The following is a 23,747-nucleotide window of genomic DNA, read 5'->3' as shown; positions in this document are numbered from 1 at the left end:
GCTTACTCTTCCCCCTCCTCGTGTCCTCAAGTCCATTCCCTAATTCTGAGTCTTTATTCCTGTCCTGCCCCTAGGGTCATCAGAACCATTTTTGTTTTGTTTTGTTTTATTTTTAGATTCCATATATATGTGTTAGCATACGGTATTTGTTTTCCTCTTTCTGACTTACTTCACTCTGTATGACAGACTCTAGGTCCATCCACCTCACTACAAATAACTCAGTTTCGTTTCTTTTTATGGCTGAGTGATATTCCATTGTACATATGTGCCACATCTTCTTTATCCATTCATCTGTTGATCGACACTTAGGTTGCTTCCATGTCCTGGTTATTGTAAATAGAGCTGCAATGAACATTGTGGTACATGACTCTTTTTGAATTATGGTTTTCTCAGGGTGTATGCCCAGTAGTGGGACTCCTGGGTCATATGGTAGTTCCATTTTTAGTTTTGTAAGGAACCTCCATACAGTTCTCCATGGTGGCTGTATCAATTTACATTCCCACTGACAGTGCAAGAGGGTTCCCTTTTCTCCACACCCTCTCCAGCATTTAATGTTTGTAGATTTTTTGATGATGGCCATTCTGACTGGTGTGAGGTGATACCTCATTGTTGTTTTGATTTGCCTTTCTCTAATGATTAATGATGTTGAGCATCCTTTCGTGTGTTTGTTGAATCTGTATATCTTCTTTGGAGAAATGTCTATTTAGATCTGCCCATTTTGGAATTGGGTTGTTTGTTTTTTTGATATTGAGCAGCATAAGCTGCTTGTAAATTTTGGAGATTAATCCTTTGTCAATTTCTTTGTTGGCAAGTATTTTCTCCCATTCTGAGGGTTGTCTTTCTGTCTTGTTTATGGTTTCCTTTGCTGTGCAAAAGCTTTTAAATTTCATTAGGTCCCATTGGTTTATTTTTCTTTTTATTTCCATTTCTCTAGGAGGTGGGTCAAAAAGGATCTTGGTGTGATTTATGTCCTAGAGAGTTCTGCCTATGTTTTCCTCTAAGAGTTGTGTAGTGTCTAGCCTTACCTTTAGGTCTTTAATCCATTTTGAATTTATTTTTGTGTATAGTGTTAGGAAGTGTTCTAATTTCATCCTTTTACATATAGCTGTCTAGTTTTCCCAGGACCACTTATTGAAGAGGCTGTCTTTTTTCCATTGTATATTCTTGCCTCCTTTTTCAAGGATAAGGTGACCATATGTGCATGGGATTATCTCTGGGCTTTCTATCCTGTTCCATTGATCTATATTTCTGTTTTTGTGCCAGTGCCATACTGTCTTGATTACTGTAGATTTGTAGTATAGTCTGAAGTCAGGGAGCCTGATTCCTCTAGCTCCGTTTTTCTTTCTCAAAATTGCTTTGGCTATTTGGGGTCCTTTGTGTTTCCATACAAATTGTGAAATTTTTTGTTTTAGTTCTGTGAAAAATGCCAGTGGTAGTTTGATAAGGATTGAATTGAATCTGTAGATTGCTTTGGGTAGTATAATCATTTTCACAATGTTGATTCTTCCATTCCAAGAACATGGTGTATCTCTCCATCTGTTTGTTTCATCTTTAATTTCTTTCATCAGTGTCTTGTAGTTTTCTGCATACAGATCTTTTTTCTCCTTAGGTAGGTTTATTCCTAGGTATTTCCCTCTTTTTGTTGCAGTGTTAAATGGGAGTGTTTCCTTAAATTCTCTTTAGATTTTTAATCATTAGTGTATAGGAATGCAAGAGATTTCTGTGCATTAATTTTATGTCTTGCTAGTTTACCAAATTCATTGATTAGCTCTAGTAGTTTTCTGGTAGCATCTTTAGGATTCTCTATATATAGTATCATGTCGTCTGCAAAGAGTGACAGTTTTACTTCTTCCTTCCAATTTGGATTCCTTTTATTTCTTCTCTGATTGCTTCCAATACTATGTTGAATAATAGTGGTGAGAGTGGGCATCCTTATCTTCTTCCTGATTTTAGAGGAAATCGTTTCAGTTTCTTACCATTGAGAATGATGTTGGCTGTGGGTTTGTCATATATGGCCTTTATTACGGTGAGGTAAGTTACCTCTATGCCTACTTTGTGGAGAGTTTTCATCATAAATAGGTGTTGAATTTTGTTGAAAGCTTTTTCTGCATCTAATGTGATTATCATATGGTTTTTATCCTTCAGTTTGTTAATATGGTGTATCGCATTGATTGATTTGCATATATTATAGGATCCTTGCATTCCTGGTATAAAATCCACTTGATCATGGTGTATGGTCCTTTCAGTGTGCTGTTGGATTCTGTTTGCTAGTATTTTGCTGAGGATTTTTGCATCTATGTCCATCAGTGGTAATGGTCTGTAGTTTTCCTTTTTTGTGACATTCTTGTCTGATTTTAGTATCAGGGTGATGATGACCTTGTAGAATGAGTTTGGGAGTGTTCCTCCCTCTGCTATATTTTGGAAGCGTTTGAGAAGGATAGTTGTTAGTTCTTCTCTAAATGTTTCATAAAATTTGCCTGTGAAGCCATCTGGTCCTGGGCTTTTGTTTGTTGGAAGGTTTTTCAACACAGTTTCAATTTCAGTGCTTGTGATTCATCTGTTTATATTTTCTATTTCTTCCTGGTTCAGTCTTAGAAAGTTGTGCTTTTCTAAGAATTTGTGCATTTCTTCCAGGTTGTCCATTTTACTGGCATATATTTGCTTGTAGTAATCCCTCGTGATTCTTTGTATTTCTGCTGGGTCAGTTGTTACTTCTCCTCTTTCATTTCTAATTCTGTTTATTTGAGTCTTCTCCCTTTTTTTCTTGATGAGACTGAATAGTGGTTTATGAATTTTGTTTATCTTCTCAAAGAACCAGCTTTTAGTTTTATTGTTGTTTGTTATTGTTTCCTTCATTTCTTTTTAATTTATTTCTGATATGATCTTGATGATTTCTTTCCTTCTGCTAACTTTGGGGTTTTTTTGTTCTTCTTTCTCTAATTGCTTTATGTGTAAGGGTAGATTGTTTATTTGAGATTTTTCTTATTTCTTTAGGTAGGATTGTATGGCTATGAACTTCCCTCTTAGAACTGCTTTTGCTGCATCCCACAGGTTGTGGGTCATCATGTTTTCATTGTCATTTGTTTCTAGGTATTTTTTAATTTCCTCTTAGATTTCTTCAGTCACCTCTTCTTTCTTTAGTAGTATATTCTTTAGCCTCCATGTGATTGTATTTTTTACAGTTTCTTTCCTGTAATTGATATCTAGTCTCATAGCATTGTGGTCAGAAAAGATACTTGATACAATTTCAGTTTTCTTAAATTTACAGAGGCTTAATTTGTGACCCAAGGTTTGAATCATCCTGGAGAATGTTCCCTAAAAACTTGTGATGAAAGTTTATTCTATTGTTTTGGGTGGAATGTCCTATAAATATCAAATAAGTCCATCTTGTTTATTTTGTCATTTAAAGCTTGTGTTTCCTTATTTATTTTCATTTTGGATTATCTGTCCATTGGTGAAAGTGGGGTGTTAAAGTCCCCTACTATGTTGTGCTACTGTTGATTTCCCAGCTTATGGCTGTTAACATTTGCCTTACGTATTGAGGTACTTCTATGTTGGGTGCATAAATATTTACAATTGTTATATCTTCTTCTTGGATTGATCCCTTGATCATTATGTAGTGTCCTTCTTTGTCTCTTATAATAGTCTTTATTTTAGAGTCTATTTTGTCTGATAGGAGAATTGCTACTCCAGGTGTCTTTTGATTTCCATTTGAATGGAATATCTTTTTCCACCCCCTCACTTTCAGTCTGTATGTGTCCAAAGGTCTGAAATGAGTCTCTTATAGACAGCATATATATGGGTCTTGTTTTTGTATCCATTCAGCCAGTCTATGTCTTTGGTTGGATCATTTAATCCATTTACATTTAAGGTAGTTATTGATATGTATGTTCCTAGTTACATTTTCTTAATTATTGTGGGTTTGTTATTGTAGGTCTGTTCCTTCTCTTCTGTTCCCTGCCTAGAGAAGTTCCTTTAGCCTTTGTTGTAAAGCTGGTTTGGTGGTGCTGAATTCTCTTAGCTTTTGCTTGTCTGTAAAGCTTTTAATTTCTCCATAGAATCTGAATGATATCCTTGCTGGGTAGGGTAATCTTGTTTGTAGGTTTTTCCCTTTCATCACTTTAAATATGCCCTTCCACTCCCTTTTGGCTTTCAGAGTTTCTGCTGATAGATCAGCTGTTATCCTTTTGGGGATTCCCTTGTATTTTATTTGTTGTTTTTCCCTTGCTGCTTTTAATATTTTTTCTTTGTTTTTAATTTTTGATAGCTTGATTAATATGTGTCTTTTCATGTTCTCCTTGGATTTATCTTGTATGGGCCTCTCTGCATTTCCTGGACTTGATTATTTCTTTTCCATATTAAGGAAGTTTTCAATTATAATCTCTTCATATATTTTCTCAGTCCCTTTCTTTTTCTGTTCTTCTTTTGGGACCCCTATAATTAGAATGTTATTGCATTTAATATTGTCCCAGAAGTCTCTGAGACTGTCCTCAATTCTTTTCATTCTTTTTTCTTTATTCTGCTCTGCAGTAGTTATTTCTGTTATTTTATCTTCCAGGTGACTTATCCATTCTTCTGCCTCAGTTATTCTGCTATTTATTCCTTCTAGAGAATTTTAAATTTCATTTATTGTTCTGTTCATCATTGTTTGTTTGCTCTTTTGTTCTTCTAGTGCTTGATAAACGTTTCTTGTATTTTCTCCATTCTATTTCCAAGATTTTGGGTCATCTTTACTATCATTACTCTGAATTCCTTTTCAGGTAGACTGCCTATTTCCCCTTCACTTGTTTGGTCTGGTGGGTTTTTACCTTGCTCCTTCATCTGCTGCATATTTCTCTTCCCATTTTGCTTAACTTACTGTGTTTGGGGTCTCCTTTCACAGGCTGCAGGTTCATAGTTCCTTTTGTTTTTGGTTTCTGCCCCAGTGGGTAAGGTTGGTTCAGTGGGTTGTGTATGCTTCTTGGTGGAGTGGACTGGTGTCTGTGTTCTGGTGGATGAGACCGGATCATGTCTTTCTTGTGGGAAGGACTGCATCTGGTGGTGTGTATTGGGGTGTCTGTGAACTTAGTATGATTTTAGGCAGCCTCTTTGCTAATGGGTGGGGTTGTGTTCCTGTCTTGCTAGTTGTTTGGCATGCGGCATCCAGCACTGGAGTTTGCTGGCTCTTGGGTGGATCTGAATCTTAGTGTTGAGACAGAGATCTCTGGGAGACCTCTTACCGATTGATATTACATGGGACCGGGAGGTGTCTGGTTGTCTAATGTCCTTAACTCAGCTCTCCCACCTCAGAGCCTCAGGCCTGACACCAGGCCGGAACACCAAGACCCTGTCAGCCACTGGCTGCCTTGAGTCATGTGTACTGTGTCCAGCTGGTCTCAACAGCACAGTGCTCTGTCAGGGCTGCCTCCTTGAAGTAGCTCCCGCTGTGGGAACTGAGCAAAATCCACATCCCAAAGATGAAGGAGGAGGTGAGGAGCCTCTGACCACAGAATCTAGCTTGAGGGTAGCATAGTCATTTTGAATACTTTGCGGTTCACTCATTCACACTGAGAAAGGACTTATCTTCAGGAAGCCTGAGTCAAACGTCTGGTATCTTCCCAGGTTTTTGTGTCTATTTCTCATCACATCCTAATCATCACCATCAGACGTCTGACCTTCAGTCAGACCCACTCACACCTGCCAATCACCACACTAAACCCTTTACAGGCTCTAACTCATATCATCCTACACAGACTCTATTATAATTAGGAAATATTATTCTTAATTAATAACAGTAACTTTGTTATACCTATTGTGCAGATGAGGAAACTGAGACTTAGAGAGTTTAAGCAATTTTCCCAGGGTCACACAGCTGTGGAGAATTGGAATAGATTCAAAACAAAGAGATCTGCTCTCATGCACACACTTTACTATACTGAGCATTTTAGTTTTCCTTCATGATTTTCCTGGGTCCAATTCAAACCAAGTCTAAAATGTCTCCTGGCATAAATTTAGTTTTTCCCTAACTTTAAAATTATATATATTAGAGATAAACCACTTCAAATATGTACAGATGTACCTTGTCACCTTTCTAGTATGAGTGCTTAAGTATCTCTGCTCAGGGCAGAGTTTGCTGAGTCTGATGAATTTACTCTGGAGACAAGTGAGCATACAGATATCTTTATCTTTTTCCCATTTGGAAACCAGTTTTGCTAGGGGCACTTGAGAGAAAGCCAGTACATCCCTGCGAAATCCACTTTCCATCTCTGAGACCCTTCGATTCTCACTGTAACTTGGATATCTCAGTGTCTTTCCTTCTTTTGGGAAAAAAAGGCTTGGGGAACAGATTTCTTTTCTAGGATTTGGTTGGTCCAAAGAAACAAAGCCAGACACTCTCCTTCTCACAGAATAGGGGATAAAACCAAGCATGTGTGCAAAGGAGAATGAAAAATGCATGTTATTTTCTGCAGGCTGGAGAATGATGTATGTTCCTAGGGGTAACCTACTACCTTAGAATTAGTCATTCCACATCGTGTTCTCTCTGCTCTTTGAAGTGCCTCATTTTAAAAATGTTAGGATTTTTTTTCCCCTCTCACTTAACTGTAGGAACAGTAAATGCACAACTTTTTCAAAATGACATAAGATATATATTTCTGCCAACAGCAACAGGAGAGGATTAACATTCAAATAGGAACAGGGCAAAGTTCCTCTCAAAAGATGGGAAGAAGAAAGTTTGAATGGAGATTCTGCTTTTTCCTCAGCCTGAAGCACATTATTGCACATTCAGAGTCCTTGAGGTCCTGATGGAAGAAAAGTTTTATGTTATGAGGGAAAAAGTTTTATTTCATGTTATTTTGTTCTGTCTCCTTGAGATCAGGACAAACTTGAACACATTTGTTGAGTGTACAACAGTACAGAGACATCTCTCAAAAAATAATCCTTATTTACTTAATGGCCAGTGCCTGAATTTGTTCAGGGCTTACATTTCCAACCATTATCAGATCCTCACAATCTAACCCAATAATGAGGCAGAAAGCCAGCCTTCAACAGATAGGGGAAGGGAAGAGAGAATAAGGGTGTGGAGCCCTTAGGAGATGAGGGGGTAGGAGAGAAAAGAATCACTTTGTGAGGTTAGTTGTGACACACCAGAAACACACATTGTAGATACATACATATAGATGACAGATAGTCTCCTGCACTATTTGGCTGGTGAAGGGAGGTATTAATTAGATTCAGCTGGAAAGTTTTTGAGGAAGAGAGTTTTTAGGATTCTAGGTGAAGTAATAGAATTGCCTTGGTCATATAAAGAAAATCATATTATTTTGCAAAACTTTGATATAGTTTTAGCAGGATATAGGACTGAATCTTTTTACTTCTCAAAATCCTATTCTGGGATGTGATTTCCATGTGTTGATATATTTTCTACAACTCTCTGTTTTCTATCTTCTTTACCAGGAATGCCTTTGACTTGGTTTTTCCATGCCCCATCTAACCAATCCCATCTCATTTTCCATCACCACAGGGCATGAGATAGTAGCTAGGGCACTGACATTGACTAGACTCATAGGATGGGCTATGTTGAGTCCCCTTAATGGCTAAGAGGAAAAGTCCCCCTCAGTTGAAAAGAACAAAACTCGTGAACTTTACCCAATAAGGATATTTTGGTGATTTGAGAGGAGGGGTAACTCTGTGTACAGTCTGTTTTTGGCCACTTGGATCAACACTCCCCCTCTCCAATCTTGGGAAACACCAGTCTCCCACTTGCTCAATGGACCCAGGCATGCTGTTCGAATTTATGGCCTTTGTACTCACTGCAGCTTTTTTCATGGAACCTCTTTCTCTAAGATTTTTTCAGGAGTAGTTCCTTCTTGAGATTCAGGGCTGAGCTCAAATGTCACCTCCTGAGAAGGTGGTGACAGGAAGTACCTTCTGAGGTACTTCCCTCATTATATTATCTAAATATCATTATACTATCTAAATACTATCTAAATTCATCCCACCGCCCTCTATCACTATCACATTCATCTTGTTTATTTTCTTCATCACTTTCTGAAATGACCTTGTTTCTTTGTTTACTTGAATGCAAGTAAAGTTTCTCCCCACTTGAATGCAATCTCTGAGTGAAAAGGAACATTGTTCATTGCTATATCCTCAGTGCCTAGAAAAGTGCCAGGTGCATTGTAGGAACAGAGTAAGTATATGTTGCATTACTGAATAAACCCACAGTCTTGTGGGTCACAACTTAAAGATCAGTGCTATAGAGGACACCAAATGGCACCTATCTTAGATTCGTTTCCCCTGAAAGCAAAGCCTGGGGAAAGACTGGTGTGCAGATAGTTTATTTAGGAAAGTGATTCTGGGGAGCAGGCAAGAGAGACAGGGGAATGAAAACAGGGAAGGCGATTAAAAAGGTGTGCTATTGATTTGGCTACTGCTAATCAACCAGTTAATTGGTTCTGAGAGTTGCTCAGGAGCTTGATGGAATGTGCCTCAGAACTGTTCGCCTAAAAGAGGAAAGAGAAATAATGATACATCAGCCACCGTGACCCATTCTGTGGTCAGCAGTTGTTCCATGGGACATTAATTCTTTTTTTTTAATTTAACTTAATTTTTTAAAATACAGCAGATTCTTGTTAGTTATCTATTTTATACAAATTAGTGTATATATGTCAATCCCAGCCTCCAAGTTCATCCCACCCACCTACCCCGCTTTCCCTCCTTGATGTCCATATGTTTGTTTTCTACTTCTGTGTCCCTATTTCTTCCTTGCAAACCAGTTCATCTGTACCACTTTTCTAGATTCAACGTATATGCATTAATATACGATACTTGTTTTTCTCTTTCCGACTTACTTCACTCTGTATGACAGTCCTCATCCATCCACGTCTCTACATATGACCCAATTTCATTCCTTTTTATGGCTGAGTAATATTCCATTGTATATATGTACCACATCTTCTTTATCCATTCATCTGTTGATGGACACTTAGGTTGCTTCCATGTCCTGGCTATTGTAAATAGAGCTACAATGAACATTGTGGTACATGACTCTTTTTGAATTATGGCTTTTTTTAGGGTCTATGCCCAGTAGTAGGATTGCTGGGTTGTATGGTAGTTCAATTTTTAGTTTTTTAAGGAAACTCCATACTGTTCTCCACATTGGATGTATCAATTTACATTCCCACCAGCAGTGCAAGAGAGTTCCCTTTTCTCCACACCTTCTCCAGCATTTGTTGTTTGTAGATTTTCTGATGATGCCCATTCTGACCAGGTTGAGGTGATAGCTCATTGTCGATTTGATTTGCATTTCTCTAATAATTAGTTATGTTGAATAGCTTTTCATGTGCCTCTTGGCCATCTGTATGTCTTCTTTGGAGAAATGTCTATTTAGGTCTTCTGCCCTTTTTTTTTTTTTTTTTTTTGTGGTACGCAGGCCTCTCACTGTTGTGGCCTCTCTCGTTGTGGAGCACAGGCTCCGGACGCGCAGGCCCAGCGGCCATGGCTCACGGGCCCAGCCGCTCCGCGTCATGTGGGATCTTCCCGGACCGGGGCACGAACCCATGTCCCCTGCATCGGCAGGCGGACTCTCAACCACTGTGCCACCAGGGAAGCCCTGCCCATTTTTTGATTGGGTTGTTTTTTATTTATTTTTTTACTGAGCTGCATGAGCTGTTTATATATTTTGGGAATTAATCTTTTGTCCGTTGATTCATTTGTAAATATTTCCTCCCATTCTGAGGGTTGTCTTTTCTTCTGGTTTATACTTCCCTTTGCTGTGCAAAAGCTTTTAAGTTTCATTAGGTCCCATTTGTTTATTTTTGTTTTTATTTCCATTTCTCTAGGAAGTGGGTCACAAAGGATCTTGCTGTGATTTATATCAAAGAGTGTTCTTCCTGTTTCCTCTAAGAGTTTTAAAGCATCTGGCCTTACATTTAGGTCTTTAATCCATTTTGAGTTTATTTTTGTGTATGGTGTTAGGAAGTGTTCTAATTTCATTCTCTTACGTGTAGCTGTCCAGTTTTCCCCACACCACTTACTGAAGAGATTGTCTTTTCTCCATTGTATATCCTTTCCTCCGTTGTCATAGATTAACTGATCATAGGTGCATCGGTTTATCTCTGGACTTTCTATCCTGTTCCATTGATCTATATTTCTGTTTTTGTGCCAGTACCATATTGTCTTGATTACTGCAGCTTTGTAGTACACTCTGAAGTCAGGGAGTCTGATTCCTCCAGCTCTGTTTATTTCCCCTCAAGATTGCTTTCACTCTTCAGGGTCTTTTTTCTCTCCATACAGATTTTAAGATTTCTTGTTATAGTTTTGTAAAAAGCCCCATTGGTAATTTGATAGGGATTGCATTGAATCTGTAGATTGCTTTGGATAGTATAATCATTTTCACAATATTGATTCTTCCAATCCAAGAACATAGTATATCTCTTCATCTGTTTGTGTCATCTTTGACTTCTTTCATCAGTGTCTTATAGTTTTCTGAGTACAGGTCTTTTACCTTCTTAGGTAGGTTTATTCCTAGATATTTTATTCTTTTTGTTCCAGTGGTGAATGGGATTGTTTCCTTAATTTCTCTTTCTGATATTTCCTTGTTAATTTATAGGAATGCAAGAGATTTCTGTGCACTACATTTGTATCCTGCAACTTTACCAAATTCATTGATTAGCTCTAGTAGTTTTCTGGTGGCATTTTTAGGATTATCTATGTATAGTATCCTGTTATCTGCAAACAGGGACAGTTTTACTTCTTCTTTTCCAATCCTTTTATTTCTTTTTCTTCTCTGATTGCTATGGCTAGGACTTCCAAAACTATGTTGAGTAACAATGGCGCAAGTGGACATCCTTGTCTTGTTCCTGATCTTAGAGGAAATATTTTCAGTTTTACACTATTGAGAAGGATGTTTGCTCTGGGTTTGTCATATATGGCCATTATTATGTAGAGGTAAGTTCCCTCTATGCCCACTTTCTGGAGAGATTTTATCATAAATGGGTGTTGAATTTTGTCAAAAGCTTTTTCTGCACCTATTGAGATGATAATATGGTTTTTCTTCAATTTGTTAATATGGTGTATCACATTGATTGATTTATGTATACTGAAGAATCCTTGCATCCCTGGGATAAATCCCACTTGATCATGGTGTATGATCCTTTTAATGTGTTGTTGGATTCTGTGTGCTGGTAATGTGTTGAGCATTTTTGCATCTGTGTTCATCCGTGATATTGGCCTGTAGTTTTCAGTTTTTGTAATATCTTTGTCTTGTTTTGGTGTCAGGGTGATGGTGGCCTCATAGGATTAGTTTGTGAGTGTTCCTTGCTCTGCAATTTTTTGGGAGAGTTTGCAAAGAATGGGTGTTAACTCTTCTCTAAATGTTTGATAGAATTCACCCGTGAAGACATCTGGTCCTGGGCTTTTGTTTGTTGGAAGATTTTTAATCACAGTTTCAATTTCAGTGCTTGTGATTCGTCTGTTTATATTTTCTATTTCTTCCTGGTTCAGTCCTAGAAGGTTGTGCTTTTCTAAGAATTTGTCCATTTCTTCCAGGTTGTCCATTTTATTGGCATATAGTTGCTTGTAGTAATCTCTCATGATCCTTTGTATTTCTTCAGTGTCAGTTGTTACTTCTCCTTTTTCATTTCTAATTCTGTTGACTTGAGTCTTCTCCCTTTTTTTCTTGATGAATCTGGCTAGTGGCTTATCAATTTTGTTTATCTTCTCAAAGAACCAGCTTTTAGTTTTACTGATGGTTGCTAGTGTTTCCTTCATTTCTTTTTCATTGATTGCTGATCTGATCTTTATGATTTCTTTCCTTCTGCTAACTTTGGGACATTTTTGTTCTTCTTTCTCTAGTTCCTTTAGGTGTAAGGTTAGATTGCTTATTTGAGATTTTTCTTGCTTCTTGAGGTAGGATTGTATTGCTATAAACTTCTGTCTTAGAATTGCTTTTGCTGCATCCCATAGGTTTTGGATGTTCATGTTTTCATTATCATTTATCTCTAGATATTTTTTGATTTCCTCTTTGATTTCTTCAGTGATCTCTTCATTATTTAGTAACATATTGTTTAGCCTCCAATTGTTGATGTTTGTTTACTCTTTTCCCTGTAATTATTTTCTAATCTCATAGCATTGTGGTTGGAAAAGTTGCTTGATATCATTTCAATTTTCTTAAATTTACTTAGGCTTGATTTGTGACACAAGTTGTGATTTATCCTGGAGAATGTTCTGTGCGCACTTGAGAAGGAAAAGTATTCTGTTATTTTTGGTTGGAATGTCCTATATACGTTAGTTAAATCTATCTGGTCTATTGCATCATTTAAAGCTTGTGTTTCCTTATTAATTTTCTTTCTGCATGATCTGTCCATTGGTGTAAGTGAGATGTTAAATTCTCCCACTACTATTGTAGTACTGTCGATTTCCTCTTTTATAGCTGTTAGCATTTGCCTTATGTATTGAGGTGCTCCCATGTTGGGCTCATATATATTTATAATTGTTATATTTTCTTCTTGGATTGATCCCTTGATCATTCTGTAGTGTCCTTCCTTGTGTGTTGTAATATTCTTTATTTTAAAATCTATTTTATCTTATATGAGTATTGCTACTCCAGCTTTCTTTTGATTTCCATTTACATGGAATATCTTTTTCAATCCCCTCACTTTCAGTCTCAATGTGTCCCTAGGCCTGAAGTGAGTCTCTAGTAGACAGCATATATATTGGTCTTATTTTTGTATCCATTCAGTGAGCCTGTGTCTTTTGGATGGAGCATTTAATCTATTCACCTTTAATGTAATTACCTTTATGCATGTTCCAATTACCATTTTCTTAATTGTTTTGGGTTTGTTTCTGTAGGTCCTTTTCTTCTCTTGTGTTTCCCACTTAGAGAAGTTCCTTTATCCTTTGTTTTAGAGCTGGTTTCATGGTGCTGAATGCTCTTAGCTTTTGCTTCTCTGTAAAGCTATGATTTCTCTGTTGAATCTGAATGAGTTCCTTGCTGGTTGAGTAATCTTGGTTGTAGGTCCTTCCCTTTCATCATTTCAAATATATTGTGCCACTCTCTTCTGGCTTGTAAAGTTTTTGCTGAGTAAACAGCTGTTAAGTTTATGGGAGTTCCGTTTTGTGTTATTTGTCATTTTTCCCTCATTGTTTTCAATAATTTTTCTTTGTCTTTAATTTTTGTCAGTTTGATTACTGTGTGTCTTGGCATGTTCCTCTTTTTCTCTATCCTGCCTGGGACCCTTTGCAATTCCTGCACTTGTGTGGCTATTTCCTTTCGCACGTTAGGGAAATTTTTTACTATAATCTCTTCAAATATTTTTGGGTCCTTTCTCTCTCTCTTCTCCTACTGGGACCCATATAATGCCAATGCTTGTGCATTTAGTGTTGTCCCAGAGGTCTCTTAGGCTGTCTTCATTTCTTTCATCTTTTTTCTTTATTCTGTTCCTCAGCATTGATTTCCACCATTTTGTCTTCCTGGTCACTTATCCATGCTTCTGCCTCAGTTATTCTGCTATTGATTCCTTCTAGTGTATTTTTCATTTCAGTTATAGTATTGTTCATCTCTGTTTGTTTGCTCTTTAATTCTTCTAGGTGTTTGTTTTTTAATTCTTCTATGTCTTTATTAAACATTTCTTGCATCTTCTCGATCTTTGCCTCTGTTCTTTTTCTGAAGTCCTGGGTCATCTTCACTATCATTATTCTGAGTTCTTTTTCTGGAAGGTTGCATATCTCCACTTCATTTGGTTGATTTTTCTGGGGTTTTATCTTGTTCCTTCATCTGGTGCATATTTCTCTGCCTTTTCATTTTTTCTATCTTTCTGTGAATGTGGTTTTTGTTCCACAGGCTGCAAGATTGTAGTTCTTCTTGCTTCTGCTCCTTTTGAGTTCAACCCCAACAAGTGTCCTCCTGCCTGGTGTCCTTTGAGTTCAGTTCTGAAACAAAGGAAAGCTTTATTCTTGGAGCAGAGAATGGAGAGGTGTGAGCTCCCACTCTGGTGACCCCCCTCTCCTGACTGGGACATTAACTCTTTTAAACTCTTTTACTGTACATGAATGAGTGCCTAGTGGTTTCCTGAGGGATGCCCAGGGAAGGAAGTAGTGACTGAAGTGAAGGACTGTCAGGTTACACTATTTGAAGCTGGTTTAAGCCTGCATAGGACTGGTCACTGCAACCATGGATGGAAAATAGTGGGGCCAAGAGGCTTTAATAACTGCATAGCAGATGCCCAAAGGTCATTTCAAACTCGAGCCCATTTAAGAAGCACATGGTTCATTCAATTCCTTATTCTCCCATCCTCACCTCACAGTTTTATTTTTATTCAACCCAATGGATTAAGCATGACATATCTTTCAGGTTAATTTCCTAATACTCACATTCCCCACCACACCTCCATATGGTGATTCTGAGTTGGTCTTTCTGCTATGGCTCTCTCAGGAGATGAAAATGCAGTTCTCTCTCCTCTGATCATAGTGGCTAGTGAAGCCGAATCCAACCTCTGTACTCTGACACTGAATTAAATCTCAGAGACAGAGTTTAGGGTGAAGTAGAACAGAATAGCTCTATTGCTTTGCCAGGCAAAGGGGAACACAGTAGGCTAGTGTCCTCAAAACTTTGTGTTCCAAAGTGGAGGGGATAGTGAGGAGTTTTATAGTAATGGTTCAAAGAGGAGGGTGTGATCAGCTCGTGGGCATACTTCTGATTGGTTGGTTGGTGAGCTAATTTGGAGTCAGCATCAACAACCTTCTGGTTTCAACTGATTTCGGGTCTACATGCTTTTGGGCTGCATACCATTAACTTCTCCTACCTGGTGGGGGTTTCAGTATCTGCAAAACAGCTCATAGATACTGTTATGTATATCCCTTGAAGAGGAACCAGGACCCTGACCCAAGTCGGCACTATTGTTTCATGACTGTTCCTCCCTTGTCTCCACATTCCTGACCCCTTCCCTAATTAGGAACTGTTTGAACCTGCCCTTGGAGCTCAGGAAGGTCATGGAGGCTGAATAAAGCCTATTTTCTGTGATCATGAAATGGGGGACAAAGAAAGGTTTTTGTGCCCAGGATCCCCACAGGGTCCTGCTTGATATCGCTAGTGGCAGGAATGGTTCATAATCTGGACCCACTATTTCTGAGCACCTGTGACAGAACCAGATTCCAGGCTTGTGATTTCTTAAAGGCTCTTACAAAGATGCAGGTGAGTCTCTTGTTGTCTCCCTGTTTTCCCATCTTCTTTCCTGGGGTTCCTGCTGAGTTTTGTGGGTGGCTAGTTAGTTATCAAAAAACGATTCAGAGGAGTGCAGAGGAGCTTGCTGAAGTCTTATCAAAACAGGTGTTGGGGGCTTCCCTGGTGGCGCGGTGGTTGAGAGTCCACCTGCCGATGCAGGGGACACGGGTTCGTGCCCCGGTCCGGGAAGATCCCACATGCCATGGAGCGGCTGGGCCCGTGAGCCATGGCCGCTGAGCCTGTGCGTCCGGAGCCTGTGCTCTGCAACGGGAGAGGCCACGACAGTGAGAGGCCCATGTACCGCAAAAAACAAAACAAAACAACAACAACAAAAAAAAACAGGTGTTGGGGTGGAGAATTTCAAGGTGGCAGAAGAGTAAGATGTGGAGATCACCTTCCTCCCCAAAAAAAAAACATCAGAAATACATCTACATGTGGAACAACTCCTACAAAACACCTACTGAACGCTGACAGAAGACCTCAGACTTCCCAAAAGCAAGAAACTCCCCACGTACCTGGGTAGGGCAAAAGAAAAAAGAATAAACAGAGGCAAAAGAATAGGTATGGAACCTGCACCACTGGGAGGGAGCTGTGAAGGAGGAAAAGTTTCCACACATTAGGAAGCCCCTCCACTGGTGGAGATGGGGGGTGGGGGGGGAGCTTCAGAGCCACGGAGGAGAGTGCAGCAACAGGGGTGCGGAGGGCAAAGCAGAGAGATTCCTGTGCAGAGGATTGGTGCCAACCAGCACTCACCAGCCCAAGAAGCTAGTCTGCTCACCCGCCGGCTGGGACAGGTGGGGGGCTGGGAGCTGAGGCTTGGGCTTCGGAGGTCAGATCCCAGCGAGAGGACTGGGGTTGGCTGCCTGAACACAGCCTGAAGGGGGCTAGTGCACCACTGCTAGCTGGGAAGGAATCCGGGAAAAAGTCTGGACCTGAATAAGAGGCAAGAGACCATTGTTTCAGGGTGCACGAGGAGAGGGGATTCAGAGCACCACCTAAACAAGCTCCAGAGATGGGCACAGGCCACGGCTATCAGCACGGACACCAGAGACCACCATGAAACACTAACACTGCTGCTGCAGCCACCAAGAATCCTGTGGACAAACACAGCTCACTATCCACACCTCCCCTCCTGGGAGCCTGTGCAACGCACCACTGCCAGGGTCCCGTGATCCAGGGACAACTTCCCCTGGAAAACACACGGTGTGCCTCAGGCTGTTGCAACATCACGCCAGCCTCTGCCACTGCAGGCTTGCCCTGCATTCCGTACCTCACCCTCCCCCCGGCCTGAGTGAGCCAAAGCCCCCAAATCAGTTGCTACTTTAACCCCGTCCTGTCTGAGCAAAGAACAGACGCCTTCAGGCGACGTACATGCAGAGACGGTGCCAAATCCAAAGCTGCACCCCAGGAGCTGTGTGAACAAAGAAGGGAAAGGGAAATCACTCCCAGCAGCCTCAGGAGCAGTGGATTAAATCTCCACAATCAACTTGATGTACCCTGCATCTGTGGAGTACCTGAATAGACAACGAATCATCCCAAAATTGAGGCAGTAGACTTTGAGAGCAAGATATATATATTTTTTCCCTTTTTCTCTTTTTGTAAATGTGTATTTTATGCTTCTTTGTGTGATTTTATCTGTATAGCTTTGCTTTTGCCATTTGTCCTAGGGTTCTGTCTGCCATTTTTGTTTCAGTTTTTGTTCTTTATTATAGTTTTTAGAGTTTGTTATCATTGGTAGATTTATTTTTTGGTTTGATTGCTCTCTTCTTTCCTTCCTTCTTTTTATTACTTTTTAATTTTTTTAATAATTAGTTTTTATTTTTTATTTTAATAACTTATTTTTTTCTTTCTTTCATTCTCCCTTTTCTTCTGAGCCGTGTGGCGGATAGGGTCTTGGTGCTAAACCAGGTGTCAGGCCTGTGCCTCAGAGGAGGGAGAACCGAGTTCAGGACACTGGTCCACCAGAGACCTCCCAGCTCCACGTAATATCAAATGGTGAAGCTCTGCCAAAGATCTCCATCTCAGTGCTAAGACCCAGCTCCACTCAACAACCAGCAAACTACAGTGCTGGACACACTATGCCAAACCAGCAGCAAGACAGGAACATAACCCCACCCATTAGCAGAGAGGTTGCCTAAAATCAAAATAAGGTCACAGACAGTCCAAAACACACCACTGGACATGGTCCTGCCCACAAGGAGGACAAGATCCAGTGTCATCCACCAAAACACTAGTTTCCACCACCAGGAAGCCTAAACAACCCCCTGAAACAACCTTAGCCACTGGGGGCAGATACCAAATACACCAGGAACCTGCAGCCTGTGAAAAGGAGACCCCAAACACAGTAAGTTAAGAAAAATGAGACAACAGATAAATATGCAGCAGATGAAGCAGCAAGGTAAAAACTCCATGAGACCAAACAAATGAAGAGGAAACAGGCAGTCTTCCTGAAAAAGAATTCAGAGTAATGATAGTAAAGATGATCCAAAATCTTGGAAATAGAATGGGGAAAATACAAGAAACGCTTAATAAGGACCTAGAAGAACTGAAGAGCAAACAATGATGAACAACACAATAAATGAAATTAAAAATTCTCTAAAAGGAATGAATAGCAGAATAACTGAGGCAGAGGAATTGACAAGTGACCTGAAAGATAAAATAGCAGAAATAACTACTGCAGAGCATAATAAAGAAAAAAGAATGAAAAAAATTGAGGACAGTCTCAGAGACCTAGGGGACAACATTAAACACACCAATATTCGAATTATAGGGGTCCCTGTAGAAGAATAGAAAAAGAAAGGGACTGAGAAAATATTTGAAGAGGTTACAGTTGAAAACTTACCTAATATGGGAAAGGAAATAGTCTATCAAGTCCAGCAAGATCAGAGAGTCCCATACAGGATAAATCCAAGGACAAACATGCCAAGACAAATATTAATTAAACTATCAAAAACTAAATACAAAGAAAAAATATTAAAAGCAGCAAGGGAAAAACAACAAATAACATACAACGGAATCTCCATAAAGTTTGCAACTGATCTTTCAGCGGAAACTCTGCAAGCCAGAAGGGAGTGGCAGGACACATTTAAAGTAATGAAAGGCAAAATCCTAAAACCTAGATTATCCAGAAAAATCTCATTCAAATTCGATGGAGAAATTAAAAACTTTACAGACAAGCAAAAGCTAAGAGAATTCAGCACTTCAAAACCAGCTTTATAACAAAACTAAAGGAACTTCTCTAGGCATGAAAAACAAGAGAAGGAAAAGGCCTACAATAACAAACCCAAAACAATTAAGAAAATGGTAATAAGAACATACATATCGATAATTACCTTAAATGTAAATGGATTAAATGCTCCAGCCAAAAAACATAGACTGGCTGAATGGATACAAAAACAAGACCTGTATATATGCTGTCTACAAGAGACCCACTTCAGACCTAGGGACACATACCGACTGAAAGTGAGGGGATGAAAAATGATACTCCATGCAAATGGAAATCAAAAGAAATCTAGAGTAGCAATTCTTATATCAGACAAAATAGACTTTAAAACAAAGAATGTTGCAAGAGACAAAGAAGAACATTGCATGATGATCAAGGGATCAATCCAAGAAGAAGATATAACAATTGTAAATATTTATACACCCAACATAGGAGCACCTCAATATATAAGGCAAATGCTAACAGCCATAAACTGGGAAATGAACAGTAGCACAATCATAGTAGGGGACATTAACACCCCACTATCACCAGTGGACAGATGATCCAAAATGAAAATAAATAAGGAAACACAAGCTTTAAATGATACATTAAACAAGATGGACTTAATTGATATTTATAGGACATTCCATACAAAAACAACAGAGTACACTTTCTTCTCAAGTGCTCATGGAACATTCTCCAGGATAGTTCATATCTTGGGTCACAAAACAAGCCTTGGTAAATTTAAGAAAATTAAAATTGTATCAAGTATCTTTCCCGACCACAACGCTATGATACTACATATCAATTACAGGAAAAAATCTGTAAAAAATACAAACACATGGAGGTTAAACAATACAGTACTTAATGACTGAGAGATCACTGAAAAAATCAAAGAGGAAATCAAAAATATGTAGACACAAATGATAATGAAAACACGACGGCTCAAACCTATGGGAAGCAGCAAAAGCACTTCTAAGAGGGAAGTTTATAGCAATAGAATCCAACCTCAAGAAAAAAGACACATCTCAAATAAACCACCTAACCTTTCACCTAAAGCAATTAGAGAAAGAAGAAGAAGAACAACAAAAAAAACCCCAAAGGTAGCAGAAGGAAAGAAATCATAAAAATCAGGCCAAAAATAAATGAAAAAGAAATGAAGGAAACAATAGCAAATATCAGTAAAACTAAAAGCTGGTTCTTATAGAAGATAAACAAAATTGATAAACCATTATCCAGACTCATCAAGATAAAAAGGGAAAAGACTTAAGTCAATAGAATTAGAAATGAAAAAAGAGAAGTAACAACTGACACTGCAGAAATACAAAGGATCATGAGAGATTAGTACAGGCAACTATATGCCAATAAAATGGACAACCTGAAAGAAACAAACAAATTCTTAGAAAAGCACAACCTTCTAGGACTGAACCAGGAAGAAATAGAAAATATAAACAGATCAATCAGAAACATTGAAGTTGAGACTGTGATTAAAAATCTTCCAAAAAAAAAAAAAAAAAGCCCAGGACCAGATGGCTTCACAGGCTAATTCTATCAAACGTTTAGAGAAGACTTAACACCTATCCTTCTCAAACTCTTCCAAAATATAGCAGAGGGAGGAACACTCCCATAGTATTTCTACAAGGCCACCATCACCCTGATACCAAAACCAGACAAAAATATCACAAAGAAAGAAAACTACAGGCCAATATCACTGATGAAAATAGACAGAAAAATCCTCAACAAAATACTAACAAAGAGAATCCAACAGCACATTAAAAGGATCATACTCCATGATTAATTGAGATTTATCCCAGGAATGCAAGGATTCTACGATATATGCAAATCAGTCAATGAGATACACTATATTAAGAAATTGAAGGATAAAAACCATATGATCATCTCAATATATGTGGAAAAACTTTTGATATAATTCAACACCCATTGTTCTTAAAAAACGCTCCAGGGCTTCCCTGGTGGTGCAGTGGTTGAGAGTCCGCCTGCTGATGCAGGGGACACAGGTTTGTGCCCCGGTCCGGGAGGATCCCACATGCCGCAGAGCGGCTGGGCCCGTGAGCCATGGCCGCTGAACCTGCGCGTCTGGAGCCTGTGCTCTGCAACAGGAGAGGCCACAACAGTGAGAGGCCCACTTACCGCAAAAAGAAAAAAAAATGCTCCAGAAAGTAGGCATAGAGGGAACTTACCTGAACATAGTAAAGGCTATATATGACAAACCCACAGCCACCATCGTTCTCAATGGTGAAAAACTGAAACCGTTTCCACTAAGATCAGGAACAAGAGAAGGTTGCCCACTCGCACCCCTATTGTTCAACACAGTTTTGGAAGTTTTAGCCACAGCAATAAGAGAACAAAAAGAAATAAAAGGAATCCAAATTGGAAAAGAAGAAGTAAAGCTGTCACTGTTTGCAGATGACATGATGCTACACATAGAGAATCCTAAAGATGCTACCAGAAAACTACAAGAGGTAATCAATGAATTTGGTAAAGTAGCAGGATACAAAATTAATGCACAGAAATCACTTGCATTCCTATACATTAATGATGAAAAATCTGAAAGAGAAATTAAGGAAACACTCCCATTTACCATTGCAACAAAAAGAATAAAATACCTAGGAATGAACCTACCTAAGGAGACAAAAGACCTGTATGCAGAAAACTGTAAGACACTGATGAAAGAATTAAAGATGATAGAAACAGATAGAACGATATACCATGTTCTTGGATTGGAAGAATCAACATTGTGGAAAGGACTGTACTACTCAAAGCAATCTACAGATTCAATGCAATCCCTATCAAACTACTAATGACATTTTTCACAATTTGTATGGAAACACAGAAGAGCCTGAATAGCCAAAGCAATCTGGAGAAAGAAAAACGGAGCTGGAGGAATCAGGCTCCTGGAGTTCAGACTACACTACAAAGCTACAGTAATCAAGACAGTATGGTACTGGCACAAAAACATAAATATAAATCAGTGGAATAGGACAGAAAGCCAAGAGTTAAACCCACGCACCTATGGTCACCTTATTTTTGATAAAGGAGGCAAGATATAGAATGGAGAAACGACAGCCTCTTCAATAAGTGGTGCTGGGAAAACTGGACAGCTACATGTAGAAGAATGAAATTAGAATACTACCTAACACTATACACAAAAATAAACTCAAAATGGATTAAAGACCTAAATGTGAGGCCAGACACTATAAAACTCTTAGAAGAAAACATAGGCAGACACTCCATGACAGAAATCACAGCTAGATCCTTTTTGACCCACCTCCTAGAGAAATGGAAAAAAAAAAACAAGAATAAAAAATTGTACCTCATGAAACTTAAATGCTTTTGCACAGCAAAGGAAACCATAAATAAGACAAAAAGACAACACTCAGAATGGGAGAAAATATTTGCAAATGAAGCAACTGACAAAGGATTAGTCTCCAAAATTTACAAGCAGCTCATACAGCTCAATATCAACAAAACAAACAACCCAATCCAAAAATGGGCAGAAGCCCTAAATAGGCTTCTCCAAAGAAGATATACAGAGTGCCAACAAACACATGAAAGAATGCTCAACATCACTAATCATTAGAAAAATGCAAATCAAAACTACAATGAGATATCACCTCACACCAGTCAGAATGGTCATCATCAAAAAATCTACAAACAGTAAAGCTGGAGAGGGTGTGGAGAAAAGGGAATCCTCTTGCACTGTTGGTGGGAATGTAAATTGATACCCCTACTATGGAGAACAGTATGGAGGTTTCTTAAAAAACTACAAATAGAACTACCGTATGACCCAGCAATTCCACTACTGGGCATATTCCCTGAGAAAACCATAATTCAAAAAGAGTCATGTACCACAATGTTGATTGCAGCTCTATTTACAATAGCCGGGACATGGAAGCAACCTAAGTGTCCATTGACCGATGAATGGATAAAGAAATTGTGACACATATATACAATGGAATATAACTCAGCCATAAAAAGAAACGAAATTGAGTTATTTGTAGTGAGGTGGATGGACTTAGAGTCTGTCATACAGAGTGAAGTAAGTCAGAAAGAGAAAAACAAATACCATATGCTAACACATATATATGGAGTCAAAACAAATGGTTATGAAGAAACTAGGGGCAGGATAGGAATAAAGATGCAGACATAGAGAATGGACTTGAGGACATGGGGAGAGGGTATGGTAAGCTGGGACAAAGTGAGGGTGTGGCATGGGCTTACATATACTACCAAATGTAAAGTAGCTAGTGGGAAGCTGCCGCAAAGCCCAGGGAGATCAGCTCAGTGCTTTTTGCCCACGTAAAGGGGTGGGATAGGGAATGTGGGAGGGAGACGCAAGAGTGAGGAGATATGTGGATATATATATATGTATAGCTGATTCACTGTGTTATAAAGCAGAAACTAACACACCATTGTAAAGCAATTATACTGCAATAAAATGTTAAAAAACCCTAAACATGTATGAGTTCTACAATATGGAGGGAGATTGTGAGGATGCAAAATGCAATATATTTTGACACTGCAGTTTATTGAATAAAGTCTTTTTTCCCTCCCTACCTAGATACATGATAAACGAGATAACCTCTTCCTTCTGGTCCCACTGTGGATAATATGATAACCATTTGTTGACAGCAAGCAACATGCTATTTCTTTTGGTGTGTGTTTTGTCAAAATGTTTCCCTAGGAGATTCTCATGAGCCTCAGATTTTTATTTTGAGAGTATTTTTGATGATATCCCTAATTCTATCTGAAATGTTTGAACTCACTAGAGGGCCTTAGGACCATGTGTGAGGGAAACTGGATGCTTTATGGATTTTGGAAGGCCTCAGTTGGGCTTTTGGTGCTGAGATCCAATAACATCCCCTGTTTTCCTCTCAACAACTACCATTACAGCCTCACATTCAGGATGGGTTTTGACTCATTTGTCTGGGGATGCTCTGGGCTTAGTGATAAATATTTAGGATAGCAGTGGACTCTTGTTCCAGTTGTTCTCCAGTGCATTTGTGATAACGTCCAGATGTTTTTCTGTATATAAGTTCTTTCATTTCTCACCTTTATTTACTTGTGTAGCCTTAAATCTCAGTAATACTCACCTTCTACTCTGACCTTAGCTGGACCACTTGGATTTTCTCAAACTCCCTCTATTCTTTTGTATTTCTGAACATTTTCTTCTCTTCACCAGGGTAATTCATCCTCATCTCCCAAGTGATGATATTGATTTCTGATATGACTTCTCCTTTTGTGCCTCACTTTTCTAACTTTTATTCTTTCTTTGTTTCAAGAGAGAGTCTCAGGGAGCTTTACTTTGAGAGGTTATCTTAA

The 23,747-nt window shown here is 38.9% G+C and overlaps 1 long non-coding RNA gene across 1 annotated transcript in view; it reads left to right on the top strand.

Annotated features, from left to right (window-relative positions):
* The window catches only part of LOC308615999, a 242,742-nt gene that overhangs the window by 74,886 nt on the left and 144,109 nt on the right, over window positions 1-23,747 (top strand). The gene's annotated exons all lie outside the window — the stretch shown is intronic.

This window comes from Mesoplodon bidens (assembly GCF_964165515.1).
Source record: "Mesoplodon bidens genome assembly, chromosome: 4".
Classification (NCBI taxonomy): Eukaryota; Metazoa; Chordata; class Mammalia; order Artiodactyla; family Ziphiidae; genus Mesoplodon; species Mesoplodon bidens.
The sequence above is the reverse complement of the archived record's forward strand: the minus strand, read 5'-3'. Positions and strand labels throughout refer to the sequence as shown.